The sequence below is a fragment of the Carya illinoinensis genome, chromosome 9, assembly GCF_018687715.1.
Source record: "Carya illinoinensis cultivar Pawnee chromosome 9, C.illinoinensisPawnee_v1, whole genome shotgun sequence".
Lineage (NCBI taxonomy): Eukaryota > Viridiplantae > Streptophyta > Magnoliopsida > Fagales > Juglandaceae > Carya > Carya illinoinensis.
In genome coordinates, this window is record NC_056760.1 from 39,475,228 (window position 1) to 39,485,153 (window position 9,926).

A 9,926-nucleotide genomic window follows, 5' to 3' on the forward strand; every position below is an offset into this window, starting at 1 on the left:
ACCTTCAATTGAAGAGATTGCTTGGAGCAGGTGAAGCTTGCAATGGTCTCTATATCTTTGAACCCCCACAGTCCGCTTCTTTCTTAGTGCACCATCTTGATCATAAGACCCTATGGCATCAACGTCTAGGTCATCCTTCCAGCTTTACTATTTCTAATATTTTTATAGTACATATATTCTTTCTTATTGTGATATTTGTGCTCGTTTTAAGCACACCCCCGCTTACCTTTTCCAATTCATGCTAATAAAAGTAAGATTTCTTTTAATTGCTTTTATTGTGATATTTGAGATACAACCATTTGTGGCGCACATTATTATTTTACTATTTTTGATAATTTTTCACGCATCACATAGATTTATTTAATGCGTTTTAAATTAGAAACGTTTAGTCATTTGATGCACTTATTTGCTCTTGTTAAAAATCAATTTAATCCCACAGTTAAATATATATGAAATTTCTTTCTCATAACCTCTAAACCTATTTTCATAATCATGGCATCATTCATGAACATACTTGTATTGAAACTCCTTAACATAATGGTATTGTAGAACATAAACATCAGCACCTGCTAAATGTTGCTCGAAACCTTTAATTTCAAGCACATTTACCCCTTAAATTTTGGAAAGAATGCTTTGTCGCTGCTGCATACCTCATCAATATGACTCATGTCGCTCCCTTTAGAACCAAACTCCTTTTCATCTTCTTCTCAACACTTCACCCACCTACACCCACCTCCATGTGTTTGGTTGCCTTTGCCCGATCCTCCTTCCAACCCCTTGCCAGCCATACCTCCAAACCCTGCACCCACTACCACTATTTCTTCTAGTCCCCACCACAACGTACATTACTCTTACGGTATATCTTCTTGATTATGTTTGTCCTACCATACCCACAAAGTCCATTGCTTCTTCAACAGCTGCAAAGTCCTTAAGTACTTCTCACCACTTATTCACTTTTCTATCATATTCTCATTTTTTCCCTGCTCGTTATTTATTCTTAACTGGCCTTACTGCATCTGTTGAACCTACCTACTACTCAAAAGCCACTCACCACTCCTACTAGCATGAAACTATGGCCTTTGAACTTCGTACACTTAAAGACAATTCCATATGGACACTAGAACATCTTCCTCCTAGTAAGAAATCCATTGATTGCAATTGAATTTTCAAGACCAAACTCCAAGCAGATGATACTGTTGAGCACTACAAGGCCCAGCTCGTGGCCAAAGGCTACACTCAAGTAGAAGGCATAGACTATCATGAAACTTTTGCTCAATAGCCAAAATGACCACAATTCGCTGTGTTCTAGCCGATGTTGCCAAAAAAGATTGAATTATTCACCAGATGGACGTTCACAATGCTTTCTTGCATAGTGAACTTGATGATCAAGTTTACATGATCTCACCACCCGACTATTATATTAAGGGAGAGACACGTGTATGTCGCCTTTGGAAATCACTCTGTGGCCTCAAGCAAGCCTCTCGAAACTGGAGTTTTAAACTAACATCTATTCTTCGTACTACAAGTTTTATTCAATCTCAGACTAGTCACTCTCTATTTACCTTGATCACTGCTACCAGTCTCACAATTGTTCTCGTTTATGTTGAAGACATCTTGATTATTGGCAATGATCTTTCTCAGGTCACTTCAAGTCTGTTATTTCCACTTACTTCAAAACCAAGGATCTTTGACCTCTCAAATATTTCCTTGGATTTGAAGTTGCTTGATCCCCTTTAGGCATTTTTCTTAATCAGCGAAAATATGCCCGGGACATTCTTGCTGATAGTGGCCAACTTGGCTCTTGTCCTGCTCCCTTTCCTATGGAACAAAACCTGAAGCACACAGATGATGACCTTTTCTCTGATCCTACCCCTTACTGACTCAAACTCGTTTGTGGGATGAGCTCAACCTCGAACTCGAGTTGAGAGTTTAACTTATCGAGTCCAGTTCGAACAAAGAATTAAAAAAAATTTCGAATTTGGACTCGAGCTTGAGTATTTTGAGTCAAGCCAAGCTCAGCAAGCTAAAAACCGGCTTGATTCAGCTCGATTACAGCCCTATATGGATCAGTGAAAATGAATAGAGGCCAAGGTCAGAGAAATTTGTACACATGTAGTCACCATGCATGATCAAAAGTACTGCTTTTGGTGATCATGGTGAGATCGGCCGCGATGGCCATTTCTTACATAAAGCGATTAACAAAGCCACAGTGGGAAATAATTGTTTTTTTTTTTTTTTCTTTTTTTTTCTTTTTCTGATCTAGCGTCCACATGATCCACAAGTTTTTATATATAATAGGCTAATAAAATTGCAATGAGCCTTTTACTTTTAATTATAGCCGATGGAAGGAGGATGTGACGTACTAAACTTTCATCAGTTTGCATGGCCCGATCGATAGAGTATGAAATTAAGTTTGGTATGGCCAAGATTAAATATAATTTTTTTGATGATCATGTACTATTAGTTGGTTGTCCCTTATTTCTTTAATTTCTACTCGATATAAAGTAGTCATTTTTAAATTAATTGGCCTGGTACGTCCTAAAATCATGAATGCTATGGTTTTAGATTTTTATAAATATCTCTTTGATTCTAATTGAGATCATAAGCGATCTATTGATTGTTGCCTAAATTAGTGCCATATTATCTGTACGTGTGTGTATATATATAAAATATTTTATATAATATTAAAAATTAATTTATATATATATATATATTTCATAAACCAGATCCCAAAAGGTTAAAAATCAAAATTAGATTAAATTTAACCGATTTTTAAAATGTAGGAATTGGTCCGAGACCGGACTAATTGAAAGCCTTACCAACAGGTCCGGTTTGGTTCAGGCTAGTTCTCCTATTTTTTGGTTTAAAATTTCACTCCTATATATAGCTAGTCCAAATCTTCAAATACTTGACAAACCAGCTTCCAACGTATATATATAGTGATAAGTAGAAGAAGTTATATACCTGCATATATATAAATATATATATATATATATGTGTGTGTATAGTAAGGTGAAAACAACATGTAATGAAACACATTTACCTAGTTGGATGAAACAGATTATTATTAATAGATAATAAAACCTTTTAACAAAAAAATTATAAATGAAGTATAATAATTACATGTTTGGATACATAAGAAAATAAAAAGATTAGTTCAAAATACACTATAGTTTAATACAAGTTGGAGTAGAGTTTAATATAAGTTAGAGTAGAGTAACATAGACAAATGAGATAATATAAAACTTTCATCGATTCCTAATTTATATGCAATTAGCTTAGCTAATTGATAGGATCATATTACATATAAAAGGCAAAAACAAACTTCGCTATAGTGAAGGAATCAAATAAACGAGAAGGGCAAACTTATTGGCATATAAATGAGAAGCTGAGATAATAATACAAAATATTACAATACAAACATGATAATAATACAAAATTTGTCTTGATGAAAAGACCCCCCACCCCTTTTTTTTTTAAATAAGTCTTGAGAAAAAGACTTGAAGAAGAAAGGAAGAGATCTTGCATGAAGGGAAGATTGCGGACCAATAAAGCAGGAGCAGTGGAGTGATTGTCTTTGTAGGAGCTGCATTAAAACATATATTAAATTAACATTTTGTCCTTTGTATAGGCATATACTAAATTAAGATCACTTAAGCTGCATTAAAACATAGATACAAAAAATAAGAAAATACTTATCTAAAGAGAATGCATAAAAACCCACTTAATCACATTTTGGTTGACAATAAAAACATATTGCAGGAAATCACAGGCAAATATTGTACCTAATACCTTTATCATCAACCTTTCTTGTAAACTTGTCAAAACACAGAAAAGCAATTAGATATTCTAAAACAGGTTATAATCTTACAGAGTTAGGTTCATTCTCTTAACTATCCAACTACAAATATCGAAACAATCAATTTACAACAACACATGAAAGTTCTAAATTCTAGCATGTAACTCTGAGTTCCACACACATATTGTACAAACCACTTGAGTGAAAAATGAGACTTGTCCAGTAACAAAAATAAGTTAGGTAAAGAGAGATTTACTCACATATAGAACCTACAATATAATATAAGCGACATAAATGGTTGTAAATATCATCCTCGAGAGCAAAGAGCCTATAGAGGATCTCATTGCCGACATAACATCAACAACAAAGGAAATAGCAACCATCAAAGATTCATTATTTGCCTGTAAAAGTAAAGAAAGCATGTTAGTTGAGAGAGAACTCAGAGGAGAGAGGGAATCGTGAATGTGAGATACAAATTTGAGTATGGTCTCAGAATCTCAAATTGCACTCAGTGGAGAAAACATGAATGGAAAAGAAGAGAAAAATAAGTAAATAAAAAAAAAATTATACTAACAGAAGCACTCGATGGATACAGAGATCACTAACACAAGCAATTCTCTTCTTCATAATTAAAATGATGCACTGACACTTATCAGACTTACCGGAAAAAAATAAATAAATAAATAAATAAAGTTTGCATTGACACAACACTTAGATACATAAAATCTGACACAACCCATCCCCTTTCCCATAATTATAATACACTGACATTGACTTACTGCCCATTGACATAAATCGAAAAAAATAAATTAAAAGATGTCTATATCCTTGTGTAAATGGATGGCACACGGCAAAACAAAAAAGTAAACATATAAGACATAGACGACACGTGAGAAAACAAGAAAGTTTGGATTGCATGTGAGAAAATAATAAAAATACTGTTCATACAGAATATGTGCTTATATTGTATAATATATATATATATATATAAAGTTGTTAATTACGTGATAGCTACTCGATCGTATATATATATACATACATATATATATTATATATTGAATTGGATTAAATTAATTAAAATTACTTATATATGCTGTTATCATGTACTGATAATTAAGTTTGGTTATGGTATACTTGTCTTAATCCAAAGGGACAATATATGTGAATTGGATTCCTTGATTCGTTTGTTTTCTTCTATTAATTTATCGTTGTTGTCCACTATGCACGCACCTCCACACGTACGTATATATCGTTGAAAATTGAAAGTAGCTGCTAGTGATATTGCTTACGTCCTGTCTACGCGTAGGAGTAGTACAAAGTCCAATTAAGATTTATTTTTTATCCAAATGATCCCTATACATAGTTATGTGATATCAAATTGACCCCACACGTTATTCTATAATTGGATATGACATGGCTGACGTGTGTTTGCCATGTCAACATTTTCCATCAGTGAATTATTACTGATAAGAGTTTGGACGGAGGAATTATTTAGTATATAGATCACATAATTGAGTCATTGACCACATGGACGACCTTTGTGAAGCTTCTTAAACTTTAGAGATATTCAATTTAAAAGAACCATAGACAACTTCACCCGGTAGAGAATTAGGTCATTCGTATGGATATTAAAAATATTTTATTTTATCTTTTTTTATTATAATTTTTAAATTTTTACATAAAATATAATAAATAATTTAATTTTTTAAATTTTAAAATAATAATAATATTAAAAAATGACCTAAGGCCATGCATGCATACGGATTGGATTGAGATATGATCATTTGCAAAGAAACATATAAATATAGCTCTTGTATATATACGCTACTATTAATTAAATATTAGTTTTTCTTATGATTTAATAAAAGATCTATACTCACGTGGAGACGAGAAATTAATATAAAGTATAAATTACCTGATCTTGACATCAACCATATATATATTATCAACTCTTGGCATTCTTAAGCCCCTCGATATTGGACCACATTCGTAGGACATGCAAGAAGAAGACCTTAAAAAATAAAAAATAATAATAAATAAATTAAATAAAAAATAAAAAAGAACTCACTAGAAACACTTAAAAATAAATAAATAATAATATACTTATCAAAAGATTAAAACCGAAGAATATATATAACTCATAAATCAAGCCAGTGGTTATAATTAACGATATGTTACTGACAAAAAAAAAAAAAAAACCATATTAAAAGACGTACATCTCTGACGATGTTGATTGTATATATATTTGGCAGATCATTAGATTAAAACGATAATATATATATATATATATATATAAATAAAATAATGCCGACATTGGTCGGATTACTAATATAATAATCGGACCCTCATTTGTCGTTTAATTTTAGTTTTACGTCAGACGACAATATTCTTTGCAGACAATTCGCCCAATTGGTCTTTCTTTTTACCCTTCTAGTTCTATTTCTCTTTGTTTTTTTGTTTTTTGTTTTATTCAACGAAGGGACAATAATATTATTGTTTGGGTGAAGTGTCGTGGCGAGGGACAGTTGACATGGGAAAACATTGAAAACATGAGATTTTGTATACGTACTTTAACCTGGATGAACTGGGCCGGAAAAAAAAAACCCAGCCACATGCCTTACATATGGACTCGGCAACATCTCCTCATGGGCCCAATTCAGTAGCAAAGGTTTAGCCGCACGCACGACAGGTAAATAGCCTAGAAATGGATGAAACCTGTACCATCTTTGCAATGGTTCCTATCGCACAAAAATGAGATGATCACTCAATTGGATGATACTGTATCTCGCGAGCTCGATCGCAAGAGGTAAATGCATAGCGGCCAGTTAACATAGACTCTTAATTCTAAGCATTGTTTCAAATTTCGTATCGTACCGACGGTATATGCTATATCGACTATTGGTCTGGTATATAAATTTTATCTGTTTTGTACCAGTTTAAATACCGACCGATATTTCAGCCTTCGTTTTTTTTTTTTTCATTTTTTTAAACTACAAGTTCATTTTTTAACTTTCAATTCATACCAGACTATTTATAATTTATATATATGTATTTATATATAATTTATTCATATATAGACTATTATTTTGGAATATAATTAATATATATTTATATATATAATTTATTCATATATCGACTATCCCGAAACGGTACCGGTATCGAAATATTTCGTTCCACTGCTTTGACAGGTACAGCATCTGATACGGTATTCAAAACATTGTTTATAAGACCTTAACAGTTGGTCGTCCTTCGGTAGACTTTTAAAGCTAGGGGCGGCCGTTGTAACTGTAAGCCCTACTTGGGAGGCCCGATTTGGATTTCCCAATAGGGTGGTTGCAATAGGATGGTTGCAAATGGCCTTCCAAGGGATTACCCAAATAAAAATAAAAAACTCTATTTGGAATTTGGTTCATCTATAGCACACCACGCATCCTGTCTGAGAGCGTCACATTACGATTAGGCTAGACGGAACCCGCCTCCTCCCGTTGTTTCTCTCTTCCCCATGCTTGTCTCTTACACTATTAGAAGCAACATTCCCCCCTCACCCTTTAGAGAATTAGTAATAGCTTATCTATCTTCGTATTCATTTTTATATTTACATAATATCTTTTTAAATTAGTCTATATTAAATCATGCATCTTTAAAATTTTACATATCTATAAATAGTATTTATTCAAGTTTAAAAAAGCAAAATTCACTCTCTAAACATTATTTTACTGTTTTTTTTTTCTCTCTTACCTATTAAAATCAACTCTGTAAAATTTGTATTAAAATGATTTTGATATATGAAATTTGTATTAAGTTGATGATACAAAGGGTTTTTTAGTATATATTAATATTTATTGATAAAATTGGTCATTTTGATATATGAAATTGGTATTATTTAGATATATAGAATTTGTACTTTTTAGCACATTGTACTAATTTTAAAATATATAAAAATAATAATTTTAAGAAAAAAATAAAAATAAAAATATTTTATTATTATTTGGTTCAAATAGGCATAATCCAATGTGAAAATTTTTCTTTATATGCAAAATCAATCTTTAAAAAATGTGATTTTGAATATGCATATAGAGAAACTAATGCTAGTGTTCGGTTCTCTCTTTCCCCCCATGATTCTCTCTCGTCTCTTTCGCTATGAGAAACCAACTTCCCCCCTCACTACTTGTGGTTCTCCCTCTCTATTCCTCTTTATTTTTGTTTGGCCAATTTACAAAACCACCATGGGTGCTTGTTTCAGCAAGAAGAGATCAGGGCCTTCTTCCTCTCCTTTTGTTGCTATCATTTCTTCAGCGTCAATAGCACTTCCAAACACTTTCTCCCTTGTGTGCAGTTCTCCCTATGAAGAAAATGGAAGTATATCGTTCAAACCAAAGTTACCTTATGATTTTGACATTTGAAAATCCAGTTTTAGTTCTTCCAAAATTAATCTTCCTTGCGTGCTTTTAATTATAAGAACTCTATAGTCGGTTCACCCATAGCACATCACACATCCTATCTAGGAGCACCACCAACAATTGCTCTTAGAGGGGCTAACTTTTCTACCATATGAGATGTTTATGTAAAATGAAAAAATATTACAAAATCATAAGGTATAACTATCTATAAAACTAAATCTAGATAATTTTTCAAATAATGTAAAAATAAAATTTTAAAAACACAACTTAATGTCTATTTCAGATTTTTGACAATAGTGTTTCATAGAATAATATTCACTCATTATTATTTTTAACAATATGAAATATTTAGAAATTGTTTTCTTCATAAAAACTATCAAGTAATCTTTTAGAATGTAATATCTCATTCTAATATCTAAGCTAGTTTATCAAATTTCATGTAAAATCTATTTATTTTGGTGTTACATTAAGCATAGAATGTTGCAATTATTGAGAGGTTAAATAAATTTTTCCTTGCTAAATGAAGTTTAGAGGATAAATCATCTCTATCATTTTTCATATAAATCATCAATCTTAAATAGTTTTTCTTATATTTTCATTTTGGATTTTATATTAAAAAACTTAATATTATATAATAAAAAACCCTGGAGTCAATGTTAATAGTTCATTATTTCTTCTAATCTTAGTTTTAATTTAATTTTAGTGAGGCTACATCCTTGAAAATAGATAATGTATAGAAATTATATAAAATCTAAAGATTATAGGAAAAAATTGGAAAGAAACATTTCTATGTATATTGAAATTTTACAAAATTTTAGAAAGTATATGGGGAATAAGAAAATTAGAAATTATTTTTGAGGGGCCAATTTCTATATTCATGAAATTATGAATAAAACTTAGTGGCTATTTTGAATTTTGAAACAATTTTGGAGGGGCTCAACCACTATGTAGATCCGCCACTGGCTGAATCCCTTTTCTATTGCTTCTCTCTCCCCATGCTTGTCTCTCTCACTATCAAAAACCACCTTCCCCCTCTCCCCTTATAGTTCTCTCTCTCCCCCATGATTCTCTCTTGTCTCTTTCACTATTAGAAACCAAGTACTTCCCCTCTCACCTTATGTGGTTCTCCCTATGTATTTCTCTATATTTTTGTTTGGCCAACTTACAAAGCCACCATGGGTGCTTGTTTTAGCAAGAAGAGAGGGACTTCTTCCTCTTCTTTTGTTGCTATGATTTATTCAATATCAATGGCACTTCCAAACATTTCCCCTTGTGTGCAACTCCCCTCGTTGTCATTCAAAATGAAGTTCCCTTCTGATTTTGATTCTTCCTCGTGTACTCTTCAAATGTGGTCTCTCTCTCTCTCTCTCTCTCTCTCTCTCTGGGCAAACACATGTTTTTACCATTCTTTGGATTTTTCAATTTAAAGAATGTAATGGTTAAAATCTGGTGTAGTTAGAAAACTATTTCGAAAGCCAATGTAAGAAATTTCATATATTTAAGATGAGCGTACGAGAGAATGTGTTTCGTAGGAGATGAAATTTGGGGAGAAGGCATTCTGTGGGGGAGAGCTTCTATGTTTTGTAGAGTTTTTTAGAAAGAAAAACGTAACCATGCACTATAAGAGTTTTATTTAAACTCTATGTTCTATACATCCATCTTAATAGAGTTATCTTAATAGAGTTTGGAATAACTCAAAACTTATCAGTTAATAGATGAGTTATGAT